The sequence below is a fragment of the Ambystoma mexicanum genome, chromosome 6p (genome assembly GCF_040938575.1).
Source record: "Ambystoma mexicanum isolate Mex_15411 chromosome 6p, UKY_AmexF1_1, whole genome shotgun sequence".
Lineage (NCBI taxonomy): Eukaryota > Metazoa > Chordata > Amphibia > Caudata > Ambystomatidae > Ambystoma > Ambystoma mexicanum.
In genome coordinates this window covers 1,237,096,176-1,237,122,440 of record NC_090935.1, presented here as the reverse complement: position 1 = coordinate 1,237,122,440, position 26,265 = coordinate 1,237,096,176, and the positions used below count along the sequence as shown (strand labels likewise).

The 26,265-nt window shown below is 45.2% G+C and overlaps 1 long non-coding RNA gene across 1 annotated transcript; it reads left to right on the top strand.

Annotated features, from left to right (window-relative positions):
* Nucleotides 1-5,155: 5,155 nt before the first annotated feature.
* On the top strand, nt 5,156-6,000 carry LOC138511032 (uncharacterized). The gene is made up of 3 exons (XR_011280549.1): nt 5,156-5,369; nt 5,505-5,570; nt 5,672-6,000. It is a non-coding gene; the product is annotated as an uncharacterized lncRNA (long non-coding RNA).
* Nucleotides 6,001-26,265: the final 20,265 nt, after the last annotated feature.

The window sequence follows — 26,265 nt, the reverse complement described above, 5'->3', positions numbered from 1 at the left end:
TAATCGAGTACTACATTCCACTGACCCTTCACAAGTTTGTTCGCGACTGCAAAGATAGTATGTGAAACAATGGGACCATGGCAGAATGAACATATGAACCAATATTTCACTGCCATCGGGATTAAATACATGATTGTAATAGCAAGATGCCATGCGTCGAATTGCAGCGTTGTGTGCGGGACGTGCTCGCCCAAAGGGGATAGCAGCTTGCACAGGTGGAATGAATCACCACAGGTGGAGGCTATACAGCCTGAAAACACATAAATTGCACACCCAACCCCCTCCCACAACCACACCCACTCCAAAATGCTACCGGCAGGACTAGCGATGTTGGCCCTGGGGGACCTGATAGCACTGCAAGTACTCCAACTTCAAGAAGAAGACGAACACCAACTACTACAACAACCGACCGCACAGAGGAGACGCAGGAGGAGGAGGAGGGCAAGGCAGGGCCAGCAAGGCCCACCAGCACAGCCACTACCACCACGCAGGCAGCCCGCAATCCCACGCCTCCGAGCACATCCGTTCAACCTCACTGATGAGCAGATCCACACCCTCTACCGTTTGGACCGGGACACCATAACCGCCATTGTGGACATGACACACGCTGACCTTGTCAGCATGATAGATAGCCCAACCGCCATCCCACCCCTACTGAAGGTGGTGTCTGTACTCCACTTCCTGGCCACAGGCACCTACCAGCACACAGTCGGACAGTTGCATGGCATTTCACAGCCACTGTTGTCACGGACACTATTGCAAGTGCTCGATGCCCTCCTGAAGCACGCAGACGACTACATCTCTCTACCACGCTCGGAGCAGGAAATTACGAACACAAAAGTGGGATTCCATGTACTTGCCGGCATACCGGGTTGCATTGGTGCCATCGACTGCACCCATGTGGAATTGGTTGTCCCACATGCCATGGAGGCCCAGTACCGCAACCGAAAACAATATCATTCTCTTAATGTACAAATGGTGTGTGACTCCAACAGGATCATTACACATTGTTGTGCCCGATTTCCTGGATCAACCCATGATTCTATGGTCTTGAGGAACTCTACAATACCACGCTACATGGAGCGACACGCAGGGAACAGATCCTGGCTACTCGGTGAGTCTCATTTCATGCATGATTATGTGGGGTATGTGATGCGGCAATAACCTGGCAGGAAGGGGGGGATGCGTACGTAGCAATGTCATTCCACAAACATCCTTTATTGTCCACATACAGGTGATGCCGGGTATCCACTGAAGAGATGGCTCCTTACACCACTCCGGAACCCACAGAACCAGCATGAGGAGGACTACAACCATGCCCACTCACGTACCCGTGTAGTCATAGAACAGGCATTCGGCCTACTGAAGACTCGTTTCCGCTGCCTCAGCAGGTCTGGCGGGGCACTCCTGTACCGCCATGAGAAGGTTGCAAAGATGGTCATGGCATGTGTCATGCTACACAACATGTGCGTACGTAGAAATGTGCCCATGCCCCCTGACGCAGAACTGCAAGCACCTGAAGATGGTCATGATGAGGGTGGGGATGTGGCAGCACCTCAAGGAGTCCGCGAGGCACAGGAGGGCCGTGAAATTCGTCAGATTCTCATAGATTCATGCTTCTAGCACTCACGCCTGGTGGCTGATACATGGACACGGGACTTGAGGCACTGTGTGTGTCTGGAACATGCACAATATGGACTGTACGCCTATAAAGGACTCATACACAAAGATCAATGTCCACACATCTCATTGGATGATTGTGAAATGTTTATAGCATATGTGAAATTATGTTACACACCCCATCGACCCGCCACCCAAGTAAGCCCAACACACCCCCTCCACCCTCCTACCTCCCCCCCGAACACCAGTGTCCAAAGATGCTCATTGTCAGTGGGCAGACGCTATTGCAAGCCCCCTCTCCGGGTATCAGGGGCACCCCTGCCTGTGGAGCGCAGGTTCCTCCCAGATCTACGTTGGGGGCTGCCCTGGACGGAACTTGCAACGGATGATGTCTCTGCCTGCTCACGTCCATGCATGTCCCTAAGGGTTTGTGAGAGCTCAGTGAGCACACGGCGCACAGCGGCAAGTTCAGCACATACGTCTTTGGACGTCGCATGCAGTTCCCCCCTCAGGCTCTCGGTGCTTCTCTCCATTTGTACCCTCAGGCTCTCGGTGCTTCTCTCCATTTGTGCCCTAAGTGTCTCAGTAGATGTTTCTATGGCTGCCTTAGTACCCCCACATTCATCAGCATGGTCCTTGAGGAGCGTGGCCAGTTGCTGCTGTTGCACGATCACCTGGTCGAGGGACTGTTGCCTCTGCTGGGCCATGGCCATTTGCGGTGGTGTCACAGAGGGGCTGATCACCTCATGTTGCCTTGACACAGGGCTTGTGGGGGATGGCCAGTCGTCGTCTTGTGGGTGCCCCTGCGTGGTATCCTCATGGTGTACGGGATGAAACAAACAGGGGGATTGAGACAGGTCATGGATGGATCCTAGATCGACATCACCGTTTTCTGTGTCGGAGCATGCTGCCATTAATGCAGTGTCACCTATGGTGCTGCTGCCACCAGAAGCAGTGCCTTCTGTGGCATCCATTGGGGGGACCTGTGGTGGTGCTGTTGTGGGCATGCTGGCTGCTGGGGTGCCTGTTGAAGTTCCCTCCTGTGTGCTGCCACTTGATTTGTGCTGCTGCCGTGTCTTGATCCGTGCAGCTGAGGTGGAGGGTCTTTGGCCGTTGGTCTTGGCCCTCTTTGCAGGTGTGCTGGTAGGGGTGTCCTGGAGCTCGTCGTTTGAATCGGACCCTGTGGTGGAGTAAAGGAGGGCGAGCGTCATTAATGGGTCTGTGGAAATTGGAATGGCAATGTATCACATGCATTGGGGTGGTACCTGAGGGTGATTTGGGTCAGGGCCTTGGAGGTGGTTTCATTTTTGTGTGGATTGAGGATGCAGTTGTTTTGCAGCCTGCAGTTAGGGTGTGCCTGCTGCACGTGTAGAGGGTGTTTTTAGGATTTTTAATTATTTATGTATTTAATGTGAGTTTTAAAGTGCGCTATCAGGCCAATGTATGTGGACGTTCTCCTGGACATGTGTTTCTGTTGCACTATGTGGACACATGGTGCTTCACATGATTGGACATTGTGGATTTAGCATTGTTTTATTTGGCCCACCTACCTGATTCTTCAGATGTCTGCACTCCTTTCTCCATCCCTCCGACTCCCTCTATACTCTCCATTCCAATGGTGGAGGCACAGATTTCTTCCCAGGGGGTCAACTTGATGGGTGATTCCGATCCTCCCCCGGTAGCTGTGGCAATGTTACGGTTGGCGGATAGTATGCTCCGTACGCGTATCCGCAAGTCGTCCCATCGCTTTCTGCATTGCTGTGGGTTGCGGGGTGCGGTCCCCACCGCACTTACCCGCTGTGCCACCAGGGCCCATATGGCCTTCTTGTTCGCAAGTGCCGTCCTGGTCATTTGCGTCGAGAAGACGACGGCAGCATTCTCCTGGAGGGTCTCTGTCAGCACGGTGAGTTCCTCAGGGGAGAAGTGGACCTGCCGCTTGCGGTCGCACGCTTTTTTCGCTACTTTTCCCATTTTTATTGTTTTCACTAGGGTGGCTGACGGGTTGGGATGTGTCTCAGGGTAGTATTTTTAATGGTTGTGTGGGAATTCTGATTTTATAGGTGTACGGCGTGCTGTTTCCCGTTCCGGGACCATGTTTTTACTTCCGTTTCCGTATATTTACGGTCACCGTATTTTCCGATTGCCGCTCATTACGGTGACCGCTATGATGGGTGGCGGAATTGCACCTAGGGCGCCGTACGACGGCGGTGAGGGGCGTTTTGGGGACATTTCCGCCATCGCGGACTTTGCACTTCCGCCATGGCGTTGTGCTCGTGCCCGATGGGTCAGAATTAGCCGCACTTTACTCCGTCGTGCAATGGCGGAAACGCTATTTACGCTATGGCGGTCCGGTCGGTTACTTTCCGCCAGGGTCGTAATGAGGGCCTATGTACCTACCTGAATTAGTATTTAACATGCCCCTACTAATAGGTTTGAGATGAGAAATTGAGGAGTGAAATCCATAGTGAGTTGTGGAATAGCGTATAGTTAGACAATACCTATAAATAGCAAGTGAGCCACAGTATGTATGTTAATCTTACCATGATAAGAGATTATGGGCCTGATTCATGGAAGTGTTTTATAATGGCGCGATCCCACAGGAAAACGTTCCATGAATCAGGACCTATGTATCTAACGCCATTAATATGTAACATGCACCTACTAATAGGTTAAAGATGAGAATATGAGGAGTGAAACCAACAGTTAGTTGGACAATCGCATAAAGTCAGACAATACCTACAAGTTGCCTGTTAGACTTGATTTGTACTATAACCTACAACATTAACGTTAAAATTGCAGTCCACACAGGGTACATTCAATTGTAAATATCTTATAGGTAACATAGCGCGGAATAACAAACGCCCTAAACTTTTTGGTGATTGACCAAATGAATTAGGATTAAGAGATCTGAGATACAATACTCATCCAAAATAGCGACCAGAAACGCCAGATCCGAAACGCTAACTCTATAACTAGATGCAATGCGGCATGGTTGCTTAGCAACGTGCTGATGCGAGGAAGACACGCATTTCACAGTGGAGCTGTGTGAAGAAACAAGAATGGTACGAGCCATTGTAAGTAGACTGTTAGGCAGATATGGAACTTTATCTGTAAAGTAGCAGACCTAGAAGTGAGTCCTGACTCTAATAACCACGATTCTTGTCTTAAAACACACAGAATCGGCTACCGAATGCCTGTCGATAATTCATCAGATAGGACCCCAGTGCAATAGCATAACGCTGAGAATACAGTTGCCGCAACCAGTTACTAGTATGAATGACAGTGAAAACATTCCGGAGAGGAAAGATTGAATAACCTTAGTTCCTGTAACTGACATACTGTAACTCTGTTATTATTCAAAGTACTCAAGCTATGCTAAATGCTCGGCATATCACTTACTCAAGCCTTTAATTTACTCACACAGGAATGTAGTTCTTAAAGAGTACAAGCTATGAGCCCAGCGCATAACAATAAGGACCATTACCTTCACACAGAGGGAGTGCCTGACTGACTTATGCTACCAAATACTTGAGCCTGATCTCACCCGTGACAAAGAGGTATGTTGCAGAAGGTAATCAGTAATCTATCAGTGATTTGTATTGCCGATTACCCAAAGCTCACGGAGAGCTCCTAATGACAAACATACCTTTGCAGCAATCCCATCTGCACGTCCTTTCATCTGGATTATTTACCTGACACAGCAAGGAAACTGAAAACTGTTTGAACGCGGCGCACCTAACAGATACTAGGTGAGTGATTATGAACAGAAGAACATAGCCAAAACAAGAGATTGTTTGAATATAGGTGGGACACAGTGCTATTTCATCGACTTGTTCCGCTGGTGGTCAGTGTAATTTACAATACCGGAGTGTTTTTATTCACAGAATTTGTAATCTGAGCACAATTAGAAGAGTGAAGGGCACCGTCATTGGACAGGCCCATAATCACAGGTCAGTGCAGTTGAACTTGGTAATCCCCTTTTCCAAAGTTATAAACCAACGCATTCCTACTGACCATACTAAAATAGTACTTATCTCCATTATATTTACAGAAACACATCACTCCAGATATCTATACCTGAAGAAGGGCCCACGAGCCCAAAATGCGTAGGACGGATATGTGGACAACTGGTCCTTACAAAACTTAATAACTCCTATCAAGATATCAGGATGTCAATCACTTAATTGATTTATTTGCTTTGAAATGATATGTTGCATGAAGAGAATTGTTTAGTTTTGTATCAGTAAGGGAATGTATTGATGAATCATATACAGAGTAATGCTATTAATTGCTCATCATGAAAATTGATGTATGAGAAATGCGCCTAAATCTTTATACAACCCTATGATTCATTTACATAAAACGTTTTGTGAAAAACAATACCAAGCTTATTGTGAATACCTATGAATTAACACAACTGTTTAGTTGAAGTGAGTGCCCCTGTTTGTACCACGTTGCTTTTCGAGGTACCTACTCTTCTCTCATTTACCATATCCGGTAGCATGGATTCAACAGTGAGCACCTATAAGTTACTTTACCTGGTGATGTAATGTTGCATTAATTGAGGAATATCCAAAGGAAATTGAGTGCACCTCTCCACCCCACTAACCCCCACTAACAGCAAAAAAACGAACTGCAGTCATTCATGGAATCCTATTGTGGATGATGCATTAGAAGATCTGACAAAAAGAAACTGAAATCTCTTGCATGTTTTTTTTCAATACAGGAAGACCAATCGTATTTCCTACATTAAATATCATGATCAAAGCATGAACATATCAGCCCTCTCTACGACTGGCAGCACATTCTTTGCACTCCTTCAATCTGGAACAGCATAACGACTAGAGGTCTTGCTTTTAAAGGGAGACTACTATAGAGCATCAATTTACACTAACAAAGCCCTTTCCTATTAGCTAATGCACCCCCTCTATTAGTTATTGCTCCTCTTTCTCTCATTTAAGAATCAAGGAACATTTAATGTGTGACCTGTGAAATGTGAATGGTCCCTTTTTCAACATCTTGGCAGTCTGATCCAGATTTTGTCTTTTTGAAAGACTTCAATGGTTAGTACATTACTTTATAAGCCCCTTCTATACTTAGTCAAAGTGACACACTTAGGTGAATGTTCAGTATTTTTTTCAAACCTCCTTAAGAGAGGTTTGCATAGACATCCGTTGGTGGTATATGCTGGTTTAACAAATACTTGTTTTAATTAAAAATTCATTTTCGGTTGAAATTAAAATCGTACATATATAAAACGTACAATAAATGTACAATAAAAATGTACAATGACCATTCATGCATTTTGCTGAAGAAATCTCTGTTTTCACTGTCGAGATTTTAGCATACAACATGTCACAGTTGACATGATGTTTCAATGTCTCTGTTACCTTCCAATATCTCATATTCATTGCTGCTTTATTTTTGGGACCCAAGACCTCCACTGTTTCAAGCAGATTATTTCTGCATGCGATGAACACTTTTCATATCTCTGTTCGGAAAATTTTAAATTTACGGTTGTGTCTTATCATATGTTCGAGCAGACCATAAATATTTTGTAGCCGTCTGTAACGCTCACCTGATTCTCGCAGAGGCGCCGGTCTTGACTAGGCGACTACCTTATCTTCAAAGGTGATGTGTAGCACCCGGTTGGCTCTTTGGGCTGGACCTCTGTGCACTGTATGCCTGACGTGTAGAGTAAGATGTCTGCAGATAGAAAATATGGGGTTAATGAACTGGGGTTATTGGGGTGTCCCTATCTCTTTCCTCTTCTCCTCTCCTGTAGACCCCCAAAGGTTAACGCTCTCACCTTAGGTAAGTGAATGCCGAGCTCTCCATCTGCCTCGGGGCAGGGTGCTGTAACCAGTTTCTTCACTGGATAGGTAGCGCAGGCCTCTTGACTTCAGAGGACTGCTGTCCGTCGTTTACTGCACGAACGGTAAGTTTCGAGTCATTCAAATGTCTTTAAAGTCTTTAGTAATGATGTCTCTTGTTTTGCAGGGTTCCGGCGATGGCGGATGACGGGCTGAAGTGAGTTGAAGATGGAGCCCTTGTGATGAATAGAAGCGCCTGGAAGCACGTAAGTAAGCGCTTGTTGCCTGCTTCACTATGCGCTCTAACTGTCTTTTTATTATGCAGGTACGAGTTTGGAGCGGCTGCAGGGTGCCGGAATACCCACTGGATTAGATGTGGAAAGGAGTATGGCACGTGAGTATTAAAGTTCCCCAATGTCTTTAAACGCACCTTGTTTTGTCTTTCAGATGCCGGAATGCAGTGTGAAGACCTCCGGAGCGCACGAAGAGTAGGTAAGCCTTTGCCTTTCAGATGCCGGAATGCTAACCTGTTCTTTCTTGTCTTTATAGGTGTTGCTGAAGACTGGATTCAGGATGGTAAGCCTTTGCCTTTCAGATGCCGGAATGCTAACCTGTTCTTTCTTGTCTTTATAGGTGTTGCTGAAGACTGGATTCAGGATGGTAAGCCTTTTTCCTTAGGCCCTGGACCGGATGCAGAAGACACGATGAGCGTTCTGCTGCAGAGGTTGCAGAATAACGCAAAGCAAGATTCATCCACCGGGTGTGGTTTAAATAGCCTCCTGTAGTGCTTAGGTGTCTCCTTCCACAGCCACGCCTAAGTAAGAAAAGAGTTCCTGGTAAGAAAAGAGTTCCTGCCTTCCAGAAGAGTTCCAGTGTTCTGAATCTAGGGAGTGGCTCCAGCCCCACCCAACAGGAAAAGTAGTTCCAAACAGAAGAGGATCAGAGGCTCAACTGGCAGGCAAGTAAGCAGCATGGTCTGCTGAAGGTAAGTCCACCCAAGCATTATGAGCCCGGCGCTTCCAGCGCTGGGACTGGGCATATTTATGAGCCTGGTGCCACTGGCGCCAGGACTGGGTCCAAAAGGTCCCAATTGGGACTGGTTGGCACTCGGAACCTGGGTTATGGATCTGCTTCCAAGGGAGTTGGAAAACCCCTGACCTTTTGGAAGCAGAGATCATGACAGTACCCCCCCTCAAGGCCCCTCCCAAACCGGGCTTCTCCGGGGGTTTTGGCTTGTCAGGAAATGTTCGGTGAAATCTTTTGATTAGGCGAGGAGCGTGGACATATTCAGCAGGTTCCCAGGATCTCTCTTGGGGGCCGTAGCCTTTCCAGTCAATTAGGTAGAATAGTTTAGATTTGGAGATCTTGGAGTCCAGAATGCTTTTGACTTCAAACTCGAGCTCTCCATCCACTAGGATAGGTTTTGGAGATTTGGTTAGTCGGGTTTGAGGTTGCACGGGTTTTAATAGAGAGACGTGGAAGACCGGATGTATCTTCATGTGCGGGGGCAAGTCCAACTTGACCGCTACTGGGTTTACTATGGTAGTGATGGAATAGGGACCAAGGTATCTTGGGTTGAATGTGCGTGGCCCTTTTAGAGATAGATATTTGGTGGATAACCAGACTTGATCCCCTACTTGATAGTGAGGGGCTTCCTTCCGATGTTGATCTGCTCCTTTCTTGTATTGTTCTTTAGCCCTTTGAAGGTGAGAAACAGCTTCCTTAAAGGCTTGGGTGATTGTAGAATGCAGGTAGTCTACTGCTGGTGTTTCAAGATCTTGGAGGGGATCCAACTCCGAGGTTCGAGGGTGACTGCCGTACAAAAGAAAAAACAGGGTTTTCCCAGTTCCCGAATGGACAGAGTTATTGTAGGCATACTCGGCTATCCAAAGGATATCTTTCCAAGTTTTTTCAGTTTGTTGCAGCATGCAGCGTAAATACTGTTCCAGAGTTTGATTGGTCCTCTCGGTTTGTCCGTCGGTCTGAGGGTGGTGACTGGTCGATAGTCTCACATCAATTTGAGCCGACCGACAGCAACTTCGCCAAAAATGAGAAATAAATTGACTACCTCGATCCGAAATTAGAACCGAAGGAAAACCGTGCAGTCGGACGATGTTTTCGAGAAATTCTCGGGCCAGAGTTGCTGCTGTTGGCAAGCCTTTGAGCGGAATGAAATGCGCCATCTTGGAGAATAAGTCCACGATTACTAGAATCGTATTGTATCCGGAGCATGGAGGTAGATCGGTGATGAAGTCCATAGAAAGCGTATGCCAAGGGCGAGGTGGGATGTCAATAGGGCGTAAGAGGCCTGCTGGTCTTTCCTTTTGACTCTTGTTTTGGGCGCATACTCCACAGGACATTATAAAGTCTCTGATATCTTTTTTCCAAGACGGCCACCAGAAGTAGCGCTTGATCTTTTCTGAGGTCTTGGCTATACCGGGATGACCTTCCATTAAAGAGTCGTGATAACAAGAGATTACTTTTTTCTGTAAATCTGTGCTGGGTAGGTATAATCGTTCTTGGAAATACAATAAGTTGTCCTTTACTGCAAAGTCCTTTCCCTGCAGATGCCAATTCTGTATGTCTGCTGGAGTTACAAGTTGCCTGGCTTTATCCTTAACTTCCTCTATGGATTCTGTGGCGATTACACCCAGAATTCTTTGTTCGGGAATGATTGGTACAGGTTTAGGGTTGACCAAGTGTTCTTCCACTCCCATCTGAGAAAGGGCATCGGCTTTACCGTTCTTTGTACCAGGTCGATAGGTAATTATGAAGTCAAACTCGGCAAAGAATAATGCCCAACGGAGTTGTCTAGAGGATTGGGCTTTTGCGGTCTTCAAATATTGCAGGTTTCGGTGATCCGTAATCACAGTAACGGTGTGTCGGGCCCCCAGCAGATAATGCCGCCAAGCCTTAAAGGCAGACTTGATAGCCAGAAGTTCCTTGTCAGTAATCGTGTAATTGATTTCAGGAGGCGAGAATTTGCGGGACCAAAATGCCACGGGATGCAACTGATTGGTTACCGGGTCCTTTTGTGATAGAACTGCCCCCATGGCAAGGCTTGAAGCATCAGTTTCCACGATGTAGGGGAGTTCGGGGCGAGGGTGTTTTAAGATTGGTGCAGAGATAAATTTAGTCTTCAAATCCTGGAAAGCTTGTTCCGCCTCGGTAGACCATTCAAAACGTTTGTTTTTCTTTAACAAGGCAGTGATGGGCTGGACTATTCGAGAGAATTCGGGGATAAACCTGCGGTAAAAGTTAGCGAAGCCTAACATGCTTTGCACACCTTTTACGGAGGATGGTGATGGCCATTTGAGAACTGCATCGACCTTCTTTGAATCCATACGCACTCCGCCAGGTGATAATATGAATCCCAAGAATTCAACTTCAGTCACGTTGAAAACACATTTTTCCAACTTTGCGAAAAGTTTGTGTTGACGCAATCTTTCGAGGACCATTTTCACGTGTTTCCGATGTTCAGATTCCGATGAAGAATAAACGAGGATGTCGTCAATGTAAACAACAACACATACATCTATGAGCTCTCTGAGGACATCGTTCATAAAATATTGAAAGGCGGCCGGGGCATTACAAAGTCCGAAGGGCATGACCTGATATTCAAATAGCCCATACTTGGTGCGGAAGGCCGTCTTCCATTCATCGCCCTCTTTTACTCGTACCAAGTGGTAAGCTCCTCTAAGATCCAGCTTTGTATATATGCATGCTTTTCTGACTTGGTCCAGGAGTTCAGGGATCAAAGGTAACGGATATCTATTCTTAACGGTGATCTGGTTCAGGGAGCGATAATCGATACAAGTTCTAAGGTCTCCTTCCTTTTTTGGAACGAAGAACAAAGCTGAAGAAGCAGGGGACTTGGAAGGACGAATAAACCCATTTGCCAGGTATTGATCCAGGTATTGTCGAAGGTGAAGGTTCTCAGGCTCGGTGAGGGCATAAATTCTACTACAAGGAGGAGTAGATCCAGGTATCAGGTCTATCTGGCAGTCATAAGACCTATGAGGAGGTAGAGCGTTAGCCTGATCCTTCCGGAAAACATCTTGGTATTCTAGGTATTCGGGAGGTAACTGGGGAGTCTCTGAAGAAATTGCGGCCAGTGCAACACCAGGTGGAGGGTGACAAGTAGAGACACATTCTGGAAACTGGACCGTTCTTGCTCGCCAATCGATCAGAGGATTGTGTTTCTCTAACCAAGGTATTCCTAGAATAATCTGAAACTGAGGGGCCTTGATCACATCGAACACGATCTTCTCATGGTGTCCATCTTGACTTACTAGCGTCACCTCTTGAGTGGTATGCGTTACTGGCCCGGAGGCTATCTCCGTACCATCCACCGTAGTAATGACATCCTTTACAGCCTTGGGACAAAGAGTTAGATTCATCCTCAAAACCATTTCATGATCCACATAATTGCCGATGGCACCGCTGTCGACGTAAGCTTCAATTGCATGTAATCGATCCGGATTATCAGGGCTAATGAGGACCATAGGTATCACGAAATGCGAGGTCACGGAACTGGTTTTCACGCTCGGCAAGAGGACCTCTATTCTTGTCGGGCGAGGTCGTTTCCCTGCTCAGAGTTTGTAACTTTGGTAACTGCAGCTCCTACTGCCTTCTTGGCAGGTTTCACCGGACAGTCTCGAAGAAAGTGCCCTGAGTTTCCGCAATATAGGCATAATTGCAACTGTTTCCTCCTTTCCCGCTCCCTTTGTGTTAGAGGACCTTTCAGACCCCCTATTTGCATGGGTTCCCCGGAGTCTACTCCTTTGGAAGGAGTTGGCGGTTTGGAAAATACTCGAGCATCAAACTTGGAACAATCGGCCTTCCTGTTCTGCAGCCTGTGATCTATTTGAACGACCAAGTCTATATAATCCGAACAGTCTTGTGGGGGATTCACTACTTGGGCTAAAACGTCTTTGAGCTCTCCACGTAGACCTCTATAAAACAGCGTAATCCTTTTGTCCTCAGGCCATTGAGTTTCCACTATTAGTCTATTGAAAGATGCAATATAAGCCAAAAGCTCTTGATTACCCTGTCGCAACGAAAGAAGCTCATTGTCCAAGGCCTGCCCCTGTGAATGTCTTGCGAACAGTTTTTCCATACTAACCTGAAAGGCTTGAAAATCATGGAGAACCGGATCATCTTGATTAACTAGAGGGATCGACCAGTCTGCCGCATTGCCACTAAGGTACGAAAGTACAAAAGCTACTTTTGCTTGATCAGTTGGAAAGGCTGCTGGCCGGCATAAGAAGTGCAACCGGCACTGATTGATAAATACTGCAAACCTCTTTGGGTCACCAGAAAATCGTTCGGGCGGAGCCAGAGGTACATTCCCAGGTAGGTTGATCTGCACTGGATTCATAGAGGATGTTGAAGGAAGATTTTCCCCTGAAGCGGGTAACGGGGTCTGTCCGGCTTGTGACTGTAGCACTTGTCTAGCAAGATTGTCTGTTCTCTCCTTGGAAATAATTAGTTCCCTTCTTAGAGCATTCGTTTCCTGACGAGCTGCATGCACTTCTGCCCTTAGTTCCCCAAGTAACCGGGCTAGGGGGTCAGTATCCGAGGTTTCCATAGCGCCTGGGCGAGAGTTTTGCGGTAGGCTTTGCGTTCTGTAACGCTCACCTGATTCTCGCAGAGGCGCCGGTCTTGACTAGGCGACTACCTTATCTTCAAAGGTGATGTGTAGCACCCGGTTGGCTCTTTGGGCTGGACCTCTGTGCACTGTATGCCTGACGTGTAGAGTAAGATGTCTGCAGATAGAAAATATGGGGTTAATGAACTGGGGTTATTGGGGTGTCCCTATCTCTTTCCTCTTCTCCTCTCCTGTAGACCCCCAAAGGTTAACGCTCTCACCTTAGGTAAGTGAATGCCGAGCTCTCCATCTGCCTCGGGGCAGGGTGCTGTAACCAGTTTCTTCACTGGATAGGTAGCGCAGGCCTCTTGACTTCAGAGGACTGCTGTCCGTCGTTTACTGCACGAACGGTAAGTTTCGAGTCATTCAAATGTCTTTAAAGTCTTTAGTAATGATGTCTCTTGTTTTGCAGGGTTCCGGCGATGGCGGATGACGGGCTGAAGTGAGTTGAAGATGGAGCCCATGTGATGAATAGAAGCGCCTGGAAGCACGTAAGTAAGCGCTTGTTGCCTGCTTCACTATGCGCTCTAACTGTCTTTTTATTTTGCAGGTACGAGTTTGGAGCGGCTGCAGGGTGCCGGAATACCCACTGGATTAGATGTGGAAAGGAGTATGGCACGTGAGTATTAAAGTTCCCCAATGTCTTTAAACGCACCTTGTTTTGTCTTTCAGATGCCGGAATGCAGTGTGAAGACCTCCGGAGCGCACGAAGAGTAGGTAAGCCTTTGCCTTTCAGATGCCGGAATGCTAACCTGTTCTTTCTTGTCTTTATAGGTGTTGCTGAAGACTGGATTCAGGATGGTAAGCCTTTGCCTTTCAGATGCCGGAATGCTAACCTGTTCTTTCTTGTCTTTATAGGTGTTGCTGAAGACTGGATTCAGGATGGTAAGCCTTTTTCCTTAGGCCCTGGACCGGATGCAGAAGACACGATGAGCGTTCTGCTGCAGAGGTTGCAGAATAACACAAAGCAAGATTCATCCACCGGGTGTGGTTTAAATAGCCTCCTGTAGTGCTTAGGTGTCTCCTTCCACAGCCACGCCTAAGTAAGAAAAGAGTTCCTGGTAAGAAAAGAGTTCCTGCCTTCCAGAAGAGTTCCAGTGTTCTGAATCTAGGGAGTGGCTCCAGCCCCACCCAACAGGAAAAGTAGTTCCAAACAGAAGAGGATCAGAGGCTCAACTGGCAGGCAAGTAAGCAGCATGGTCTGCTGAAGGTAAGTCCACCCAAGCATTATGAGCCCGGCGCTTCCAGCGCTGGGACTGGGCATATTTATGAGCCTGGTGCCACTGGCGCCAGGACTGGGTCCAAAAGGTCCCAATTGGGACTGGTTGGCACTCGGAACCTGGGTTATGGATCTGCTTCCAAGGGAGTTGGAAAACCCTGACCTTTTGGAAGCAGAGATCATGACACCGGCTTCTTGGAGGCAAGCGGGCAAGGTTTTCATTCCAAAGCCATAACTTAGCCTTACATCACATTTAAATGTTTCTACCACTTGTAAAGCTGGTAAAGAACAATTCACAGAACTTAGTAACAGTAGGATGCATAGCACAGCCAGCTATCAGAGAGACTTTAAAGTACCCTTCTGAACAGCCATCCACCCTTCACAGCCCTATCAGATCTCTCCCTATAGGGAAAGTGTTCTCCCTGGACATCAACAAAAGTATAGCCATTGCCACCTGGAAAATGGCAGACTGTATGTACGAAAAAGAGTTGTACATGTTCAAAAACACAATGGGCCTCATTACGATCTTGGCAGTAGCCATGCCGCTATTGCCAAAATCGGGTCCGGGTTCCCAGAATGGGGAATTAACGGGCCATTCCGAATTCGGGGGGCCCGGTAATTCCTCCCTCCAGTAACCCGGGCCCGGACCTTCCCCATTCCCATTTCAGCCCCTATAGGGCTGAATGGGAATGGGGGAGGGAGCAAACAACGGGCCGATTACGAGCAGCCATTTGTTTGCTCCCTCTGCCCCTCGCGGGACCCGGTAAGCACGCTTGGTTTGACCAGGCGTTACTTACAGGGTCCCGCGAGGGGAACTTGTAACGAGGCGGAACGGGTTTAACGGGTCCGCCTCCTTTAGCTGGTCCCATTAACCCGTTCTGCCTCACTTGTAATGAGGCCCAATGTGTTTTCCCCAAGACTGACTTCCAGGTACACTCATGTATTTCTCAGTAAGGAAGGGTATGAGGTTGAGAGTTATTTGTTGGTCGCAGAATAAAGTTGCAAAACATAAAAAATCATAGACATGCAAGGATACACATGCTTCATAAGCCTTTGCAAACATTGCATACAATTTTAAACATTGGATGGTATTATACAGTACAGGCTTCTTGCACAAAGTAAAACGCTGTGCATGGTTTGATGGAGGGTGGGATTGAAGGTCCATGTTCTCCGGGCCTCATTATAAATTTGGTGGTATCTCGGTGGTAAATCCACTGAGACACCACCAAAAGGAATTACTGCAACCGCCAATTGGTCTGCAGTATTACCACCGGTGGTGGTGATGTTAGTCCACATTTAATTAGAGTCCATAGGACTTCATGGGGGATTTTGGCTGAATTACTGCAGCACTAATTCCACAAGCAGTAATTCCACCAAAATATGGCGGATTTACCTCCACCTCATAGCAAGAGGTGAATCCACCAACATTACACCAAACCCATAGTTGGTTGGGGCACTAATGCAGCGGTATATGGTATTACCACCACATTTTACCTGTACCGTCCAACTTGTAATGAGGCACAGAGCCTGTCTCTCTCTCTCTCTCTCCCCTTCCTTTCTATTTCTCTCTTTCTTTCATTCTCTTCTCTATTCTCTCTCTGTATCTGTATCTATTTACCTATTAGACTCTCTTTGTCAAATAGATGCATTGTACACATTGTGCATCAAGGATCAGGAACTGACAGGTGAGGAGAAGGGTGGCAGGCTAGCAACTTCCCTCATTTCCGTAACTGCCTTGCAATGGTGTCCGGGTGACTTGGACGATTAGGTTGAGTGAAAGGGCTCCCAGGGGTATGAAAGATTGTAGACCCCCATTTTTAGTTTTTTAGTATGCACAGTGTAGCACAGAGCAGTCTGATGCCTCATAATACCTTACACAGTTGCTTCGCCCAATGATGCCTTCCTGGCCTTTACTCAGGAGGGCAAAACATGTTTGTGTCTGGAATATCTCAGGAGATCAGGGTTGGCGTCTTTGCCCTAGTGTCTCCTGCAAGTTGCAAAAGTCTGGGTGTCTGAACCAGAAGGTCTTCATGGATTGAGTGGAAGGTCTGCCGGGGACAGTGAGTTTTCAGGATTTGGGACTGCCACCTAGCATTGCAAAGGATGCTCAAACTAATTTGCTCTCAGACAGCACTTAGATATCTACCATCGGAACTGCAAACATGCAAAATAACCCTGTTTTCTTTCCATCATATCAGGAATCGCCTTATTATGATGCATCTTTGTGGTGGTTAAATTGCATTTGCTAGCCTTTAAGTTTTCTGGAAGATGGGTGTGGGCACAATGGATTAAGTGATAGAAAGGGGCGATGTGGTTGAACATTGGATAGGATCAGATGGTGAAGAAAGGATGTTTTTATGTATGTTCTATGTGATAGTCAGCATATACCTACCTACCTGTGAATCAAAGGAGTGGTGTACAAAAAGAAGATATAAGTATAGGGAACAGGTATATGTAATGGTTAAAGGATAAACTATTAAGGGTACACTTGAAAGGACATGGAGGCTAGGAATGTAGAGAGTTACAGTTAGGAGATACATATTGGGATCGGAAAGGCAGACTCAGTATCCTTTAATTATTTGTAGTTGGGTCCACAGCTGTGTTCCCACTGATGATATGTCTCAGAGAGCTTCAAATGATCTGACCATGCTGGTGGCAATGTTCAGTCCCTACACCTGCCTCAGGAATTCCTTCTCTTCAACTTAGATTACATATATGGCCTACCTTAGCGGTAGAAGCACCTCGACTTGGCATCAATAATTATAAGAGATACTGCAAGGGCTTTAAGTGGGTTAAGAAATCGAAGGGGGGGGGCTCATTTGGGGGCGTGGCTTATGGGGTGAGCTTGGCCTAAAAAGTACACAAACCATAGTAAGGTAGGCAAACAAATATATAAATGCATGTGAGCATTTATATATTTGTATGCATACCTTACTATGGTGTGTGTACTATGCAAGCCATTTTTTATAAATATCTGTTTATAAAAGATGGCTTGCAAATTACACAAACCATAGTAAGGTACGCATATAAATATATAAATGCTTACATTTATATGTTTGTTTGCGTGTCTTACTATGTTTTGTGTACTTCAAGATGGCTTGAAAAGTACACAAGCCATAGCAAGGTAAGCACGAAATATATAAGATTCATATATTTGTGTGTGTACCTTATGGTTTGCATAGTTTTCAAGCCATCTTTTTTAAACATTTCTATGTTTATAAAAGATGGCTTGAAAAGTGCACAATTCAAGCCATCTTTTATAAAGCTTTGACGACGGACAAAGCCTGAGGCATCTTTGTCCGTCGGCAAAGCTTTATGAAAGATGGCTTGAATTGTGTACTTTTCAAGCCATCTTTTAAAAACCTCGAAATATGTCGAGGAGTCCCCATGGTCGTTGAGGGTTAAAGACGCCTTGGCGAACTGGGGAAACAAAGGGATCGTAACATCCTCTGGTGACTCCTCGCGCAAGGGGTCACCAGAGGAAGTTACAATGACTGACAGAAGTACCAACCAGACATAGCAACGCTGTGGCTGACTGGCATTTCAGTCAGTCGCCACACTTAATGATGGTCGCATCTCCCGTCGCGGCTGCAGCTGCAGCGGGTTAATGCATCCCGCCAACATTGTGGTGGGACCGGGTGGCCCCGGTAGGGCACTGGCTCAGCCCCACTTTTTGGAGACTGCTGGGGAACGGCACCGGTTGGGCCCGGCCCACGATACTGCAGACTTTGGAAAATAGAACATCTACCTGAAAGCAATCGACACGTGTTAACTTCATGCTTAACATTGCAGAATGAAAACATGTTACACTTAGGGAAATGTGTATATGACTTAGATCATATTAAGTTAGAGCACTTTTGCCATCGTTGTTTTTATGGTACTCAAATCGCTGTAACTATTGTGTTGGGCAATTTATGGGTCAACATTGAGAAAAAGCTACGCACATTGTAAACAAACGTAACTACGCATTTGCATTTTGATCTGTAGTTAGGAGGAAGAAAAGCATATTTTATACTGAAAATTAAATAATGGTGGATATACATGTGATAAGTAGTCACTTTTTAAAATAATATAACTGATCATTATGATTGTGTAATTGTGAATGACTGATTTTGCTAAGTGGTGCGTGGAACGTTTACTGTAAACTATAACAAACTATATATAAATAAATACAAATATTACATTGAATATATCACCAAGAAAGGTGCAAAGGTATATGAAATCAAAACGTCCAGGTGTAGAGAAAATGGGCAAAGAGACTGGTGAAGGTGCCTCCCTCATTATAAAATGATGTGCCTGTGTTAAAACTGTTATATCTTTGACCTTTGAGGGTGAGTTAAAACTGCATTTTGAAATGTGCTGGTAGCCTCTGTAGTCGCTGTAGCACACATTAAAATTATAAGGCTATTCCTAGGGCATGACTCGCCAAAATGAAAGCATGTAAGAGAGATATGATCAACAAAATGGAGGCAGCTGGAGGGTCTTAGTGTCCTTTGCTAGAAGCAAATGAAAGCACACCACAAGAAGGTGAGCTAGTTAAATGAAACAAGATAACAATTGGAAGGATAGGTTAAAAGTTAAAACAGGGCATAGTTAGCCATCGTTTGGGCTGGCATTTGCTTAACAGTAGTGCAGTATTGTGAGTTGCAGTCTGTGCCTCAGTCTGGGTTTCCACTGTGATTAGTCCTTGGTCAGGTGTTGAAAAAGCCATGTTTTGAGAAATGTGCAACATGAGAGAATAGTGGGGGCATTCCGAACCTATGTAGGGATCGAGTTCCAGAGGGTGGATGCATGACAAGAGAATGATTGTTTGGATGTCCTCTCTTTTCAGATTTGCTGTGATTTGAGCCAGTTTGGTCGTGTGCCACCAGATATGTGGACCTTGCCTCCAGGCACGCCTGTGTGCTACTCTTGACTGCTTGTAGACACACTACAGACTGATGAGAGGGTAGAAGGAAGGGTTATAACAGACTCAAAACCCCTGAAGAATTTCCTTCATGAATGTTTTAATATTTAAAGAAATTAAACATGTTGGGTGAATGAGGGATGAAGTGCATGATTGAGTGTATTGATTTTTAGATTTATCTGTACGAAACTGTATAATCTACTATATGCATCAAGTTATTAGACGTGCTGTTAAGCATGAAGCACTTTAGTTTTCCTTCATGCAATACTGTTATGTATATTTCCCTTCTGAATATGTTTTAGACAAAAGAAAATCAGATTAAAGACGATGGGCCTCATTACGAGTTTGGAGGCAGCCATGGAGCAATTAGCTCCATGGCTGCCTCCAAACCGAGCTCCATTCCCGGGTTCCTGCAATGAGGAATAACCGAGTCATTCCGACATAGGAGGACCCGGTAATTCCTCCTTGCAGGAACCATTCCCCATTCCTATTTGAGCCCCCATAGGGCACAATGGGGATGGAGGTAACAATGGGCACATTACAAGTGTCCCGTTGTTATCTCCTTCTTCACCTTGCGGGACCCGGAAAAAACATTTGGTTTTACCAGATGTCTGATCCGGGTCCCGCAATGGGAACCTTGTAATCGGCCCTGACGGAATGAAGGGGGCCTGTTCTGTACCGGCCCCCTTCATTCCATCAGCGCCAGGGTCGTAATGAGGCCCGATGTGTTTGTAGATCAAGCTTTGGAGTGTTTTTTTATGTATGTACAAATACAATGGAATTAAAGAAAGCAGGACCCCAACTTAAAGGCATGGTCTAGTAAAAAATGTTATTGTCCCTACAGGTCGGCCATGTTTTTTTGAGCCTAAGTGGCTCGATTTTAGAAAACTTTCCTATGGACCTTACCCGAGTTTTCATCCATTAAACGCACGCGAAAACAAGCACCAGGGAGCCGCCATTTTCTGATAATCCTATCTTTTCCCCGATCGCCCTGGCTGACCTGCTTTTGTGGCACTAAATCAATTCCCCCGCCCCTGAGCCTGACATTATCAAAACATTCATATTCCCCGCCTCTCCCCGTGACGTTACTGTGCTGCGTAGGCAAACGCGCCCAGTTGTCTTCTACGCGACTCCACACAAAACCCGGAAACCAACACAGATCAACTCACAACACAGCGCGCCACAATTCGGAATATGAAACTGTACTTTAAAATGAAACAGCAACACAGTACATTTGGTAAAGTACATTTATTTGACATTAAATGTTTAGAGAATATTCAGCAATTGACATATGAAATCCGGAAGCCATTTATTTTCTTTTATCTGTATCCGCAATAACTGTTCCGTTTCATCTTGAGTCACGCGCTGTTCCTTTATGGTACACAGGGTGTTCATTTTCGTAAAAAGAATCACTTTGGAAGCACGGTGAACCGCAAGGCTGTTCCATCAACTAGGCACTAGTCCAGCCAAAAGGTTGATATGTTGCTTCTAGCCACTAGTACAGCGTAAGGGCATGTGGGCCCTTGGCGATCGTCCCATAATATGGTGATCGTGCTCCAGTTGTTGACACGAAGCTGCAGGTGTCTGCTGAAGAATCCATCCGCCGGTGTCTCAAACAGATGGCAGAAAGGGATCAAAAACCTGTTATGAAAACAAAAAAATGATAATTAGTCTCGCTAGCCGAACTTCTAATATTACTCATTGTATTTATTATGGCCGATCAGAAACTATTTGCTTGCAAGGATAGTTCAATGGAGTATGTTCGTCTCTAAAATCAATGCGAAAAGAAACGAGATAAATCGAGGCAAACACACAATGATAAACGACAGTCTACATGTGTGAGGAATGATATGATATATGATATGGCATGTGTAACGCGCCTATACTCAAGTGTTTCTAGGCGTGAAGAGGCAGGTGGGGAACAAGGGCAGCAGACAACGATCCTACTAGGCCAGGTGTCTTTCTGATCGAGCATGGGGAAGGGCTGTACATGGTTAGTTGAATACAAATTAAATAATAGGGCCAGCTGGTGGCAAGTGCAAGGTAAATGCCGGGAGAAGGGGCTGAAGGATACAGAGACAGTCCCGTAGTGCAGGTAGGCAGTGCAGGGAAAAGTGGCTGGGCCAAGGACCGAGATCGGTGAGACCAGTGGACCTGCATGCCCATGTGCCCACTACAAACAGTTTTACTTGCTTTTCCTAGCTCTTCATTCATTCATTTATTCATGCATCCATTCATTAAATCTTCATTCCGGAATAAAAGCGTGTAAAGATTTACTTACATTATATTTGAAATTTCCATTGTGTCTCTTCGTAATGCAGTCTGTAAAACGGACCGTGCTCTTGACAACGATTTTTCGTATATTGACCTAAAATGAAACTCGGTCTAGTTTCTGAATTTTCTGCCTTATCGTCTCTTATGTTATTTGTGCACTCCCTTCAAATGTAGTTCTTTCGCCATGGTCCCTGTCTCAAGGTCAAAAAACAATAGACCCTTATACTTCCAGTGCGACTTGTGGGCCTCATCTGGGCGCTGTCCTTCGCATTCTTTATTTGCAACATCACGTAGTATAGGCATCTGTGAGAACTTGAAGTTTAGAATCCGTCTATGTAGTGCGCCTCAATGTGCAAATGCGAACTGGCTTCTCTCCCAAATGCCACGGCCCGCTTGGCTGGCGCGTTCTAAGTGCCCCAATTTTGTCCCCGTTGTCTGCAAGCTTTGCAGCCCAAATTGAGACATTTAATTTTTGGCAGAAGGTCAGGGAAAGTATAAAGTACCACAGGAGTTGAGTTAAAAGTGAGATTTATTGTTTTTTGTTTGTTTTATTATTTGCAATACGCAAGCCTCCCCTCCGTTAACAGTGAGCAGCATTTACATTTACATGAGATGAGACATGAGAAAAATATATACATACACATATGTGAGGTGAATAGAGAGAATTCAAAGACGACACCCAGCTTGTTCGCCACCCATGATGGTGAAGGTAGGGGTTAGGTTTACAGGTACACTGTACAATAACATTTATTTACAAAAAGACAATCGTATTGCAATTATTTAAACCGGGATTTGTACTTCACAATCAGCTGTGCTTCGGGTGGGCATGGCAGAGTCGCAATGTTCGGTGGTAATGGATCACTGCTCTGCACAGAAACGTCCAAAATTCCATATCTGTGCTTCTCTAACACAGCAACAATAAGGCCTTTCACAAAGTCGAACTGCATTTCATCATAGACTGGTTTGATCACCCATTGCTTACTTCGTTTTGAAAACACCTTAGTGTAGCGAGGCATCCTTACTTTACCCTTAGTCCTAGATTGTTCACGTCCGACATTGCTGTTATGGGCCAAGACCGCTAGTAGAGTGCGATGTTTCATGCCCCGAAAGCTAAAATGCAAGCGCTTTGGCCTGTACTTTAGGCACATATTGTGGAACACCTCCAAATCTCCCCTGTGACAGAATTTTGTCAGTCCTCTCAAATCTCTTGATAGAGTTTTGTCGAAAACAATCTTCTCAATGGCTTTGTGTGTCGGTGAAGATGGAATCAACCACTTCTTCTTCCGTGCCTCCTCTGGGGACAAAGGGCCATGTTCACATTGGTGGAAATGTTCATTTGCTGTCCAGCGGTGAACGTTGGTACAGTGGTGCATCAGTGACCGCCATTTTTCAAGTAGTGTTTCCACTGACCCCTCACTAGTTTTTGAGCTCCACCAAAGATGGTTGGTGATAGAATGTGACCATTGCAAAATACTTTCAAAACCTTTTTTTCCCTGCAGCCGAGATTTTCTTATTGATTGATTTAGCAAGATGCCATACGTCAAATTGATGTTTAATATGTGGGAACTGCTCTCTCATTGTCTTGGCAATTGAAACATGTCTATCCGTGGCTATGAGGTCGATGTGCATTCCCCTCGATTGTAGATATTCCACTGATTTTATAAAACCTAGTTTCTCCATGGCCACTGAGGATGTACATTGTGTTACCTGCACGACCACCGAACTCACAATTTTCTTACTATCCATGTCCTGAAAGTGGTAGGTGCAGTACTTGGCAGAAAATCCAGGGCTGTCGCACTGTCCATCGCCGGCTAGCTTGAAATCTTTGCCTTCGAATGTACTTGCTAGAGACAATTGTTCAATTTTCCAAGCATCACTAATGGCCAGAAACAGATAATCACGTTGGTATGTGTAGTACAGCGCTTTAGAAATGAAATGGAGTCCCACAAACTGAAAAAAAGCCTCTAACTTTCTAAAACTGGAGCCACTAAAAAGTGATGCAGCTGCACACAGTAGATTGCCTGCTGGCAGTTTCCGCAGCATCGGTTGTGCAGACCATGAGAACCTATGATTTAATCTACAGGCGGCATTTATTTTGACGTTACTGCCTTTTATTTGACGAGTCACATTAATCAATGGCTTCCCACATACTTTCCCTCTAATGGAATGCACATATTTCAGCATACTTATAATTTCCATCAAACAACTGTCGAATACAATGTATTTGCTCTCTTTCATTAGACTATCATCCTGCGTCAACGTTGTTTCGGCCTTTGACGTTGTGGAGATTTCAACACATTGGAAAGTAATATCGCTGATATCAAGTTCTGATGCGTCTATGGATGCTGCGGCTGGTTCATTCTCTGTCATTTCAACATCTATTACTTCAACATTGATGGGAGAACACAACAATGTCGACAGGTTTTTTGGTGGCAAATTTTTGGCGGGTGTAGATTGTGTAAATTGATCTGCAACTACTTCAGAGCTATCTTCAATACATTCAATAACATCTTCTTGTGGTGGTGCGGTCGCACTGTAGCTATGGTCCAATGCAACTTTGCTGTAGTCTCCAAACACAATTAATTCATGTTCTGGCCATTGGACATGAGCATCTCGAGCCTGAACACGCCTCGCCTCAATTAATAGTTCCTCCATAGTGTACACGGTCTGGCAAGCCACATCACTCATTCGCTTCACTGTCTGTGTGTGTATAGTTCTGACACCCACGGGTAACTGGAGGAGAGATTGGAAAAGGGATGTTCAGTTTAAACACAAGATGGAGTGTAGTAGAATTGACTGGAAAAAAAACATAAAATAGTCCCCAGCACAAACATTTTATTAAAGTTATGAACTGTTTGTAACTAACCTTTTTTTGTTTTTTTTTCTTTGCAACTTTTTTGACTCGACCTTCAACATCTGCACGCTGTAGCTCCGATTCGTTTCCGCATGTCCTCCCTTCCTCTTGCGCTGCAACGACTATATTTTATGTATCCGCATAGACAGCACGGAATGAGGCTCCATCGTCTCCCTGAAACATAGTACTTTCATTACTATGTATCAAAATATTGTTAGCATAAAACACGTGAGGACGAACACACAGGTACATCTCAATAGCCAAATACGATTTAAACATTGTGTGCAACAATCAAACAACAAGTATTCGACCAGTGATGATCTATTTCGATGGAACTGTCAGTATCCATACCTCTGGCTCTGCATGGACTGCCATGAATGGTTGTATTGGAGAGGAGGCATCCGCATCTCCCTGAACTGAAACACAGTACTTGCAATAGTATGCTTTTCAATATTGGAAACACAACATACACTTGGGGTCGATGGCACAGGTACATATAAAGAGATAACCGCAAATGATGCATTGTCCAAAAGAATCAAGGAAAATCCAAATATGATCACTTTTCATCGACTTATTTCAGCGATTCCTTTACATCTGCATCATCTAAATGAGATGTTGTGATTGTGGTGGAAGCTTCGTCGTCTACCTGAAACACAGCACTTGCGTTAATAGGGAAGAACGTATAGCAAATGGAATCACGTTATATGATCACGCATGATGGAGCTGTCATTATCCATACCTCGTGCTGCTGAAGAATATCTATGGATGTTGCAAATGTAGTGCGCACTTCCGAAAGCTGTTGCGCCGATTCGTATACTTGAATGTCAAGCTCTGCATCAAGTGCAGGGGTTGACGCTCCATCAACTGCCTGAAACATAGTACTTGCATTAGTGAGGATTACAATTGTGAAAACATAACACACACCTGGGGTCGACAGCACAGGTACATATCAACGGCTAACCACGAATGAAACATTGTGTAGAACAATCAAACGACAAGAATTCCAGCTCTGATGATGATGCTCGATGGAGCTGTCATTATCCATACCTCCTGATGTTGAAAAACATCTAGAAATGTTGTAGATGTGGCGGACGCTTCAGCATCTCCCTGAAAGACAGTACTTGCATTAGTATGGATAACACTAATTATAAATGAAAACAAACACCAGTGGACGATAACTAAGGTGTATATCAATTGGAAAGCAGTAATCAAACATTCGGTAAAATAATTACACGATAGAATAAAACTATTACTTGACATGCATAAAACAAGTATGTAGCGGATTAGCCTAGTAAGATTACCTGATACGCGCTAGAAGTGGTTGATAACTGCGACCACGTCAAGGATGTAGAATGTTCTTGCTTCAGATTCAAGGGATAGTCAAGAAGTTGTAAAGGTCAATTAATGATTGATAATGAAATGCCAATATTAAAAATAGCCATGTAAGCCGGCAGAATACTTGAAAAATGCTCAATACAGCACAGTTCCCTGTCCCCATATATATATACATTGCGTTTGTGGGTTATGAAATCGAAAAAGAATATATTGATAAATGTCATTATTCAAAAAACTATACACTCATATCAATATTGAAATTATTACAAGGGATAGAACACCTACAATACCAATTAATCCATTCGGCTACACACTACCACAAGGCCGAAAGCTAAATCCGGACACTCGACTCACCGGTGGCGGAATGTGGACGAATAGAGTGGGAATAGCGTTTTCGCGCAATTTCCGTGTCGTTCGCCGTTTATTCTTCTTTGTTACCCAAGAAGTTGTGTACATGTCCAAGGAAAAGTGCCGGCTGCAGATGCGGTATCGATCACCCCTCTTGTCCTCTAAGACTTGTTGGACTCTACTTTCCAGCTCATCCAGTGGATATCCGCAATGTCTGACCCATTCTCTTATTCGATCAACAGTTTT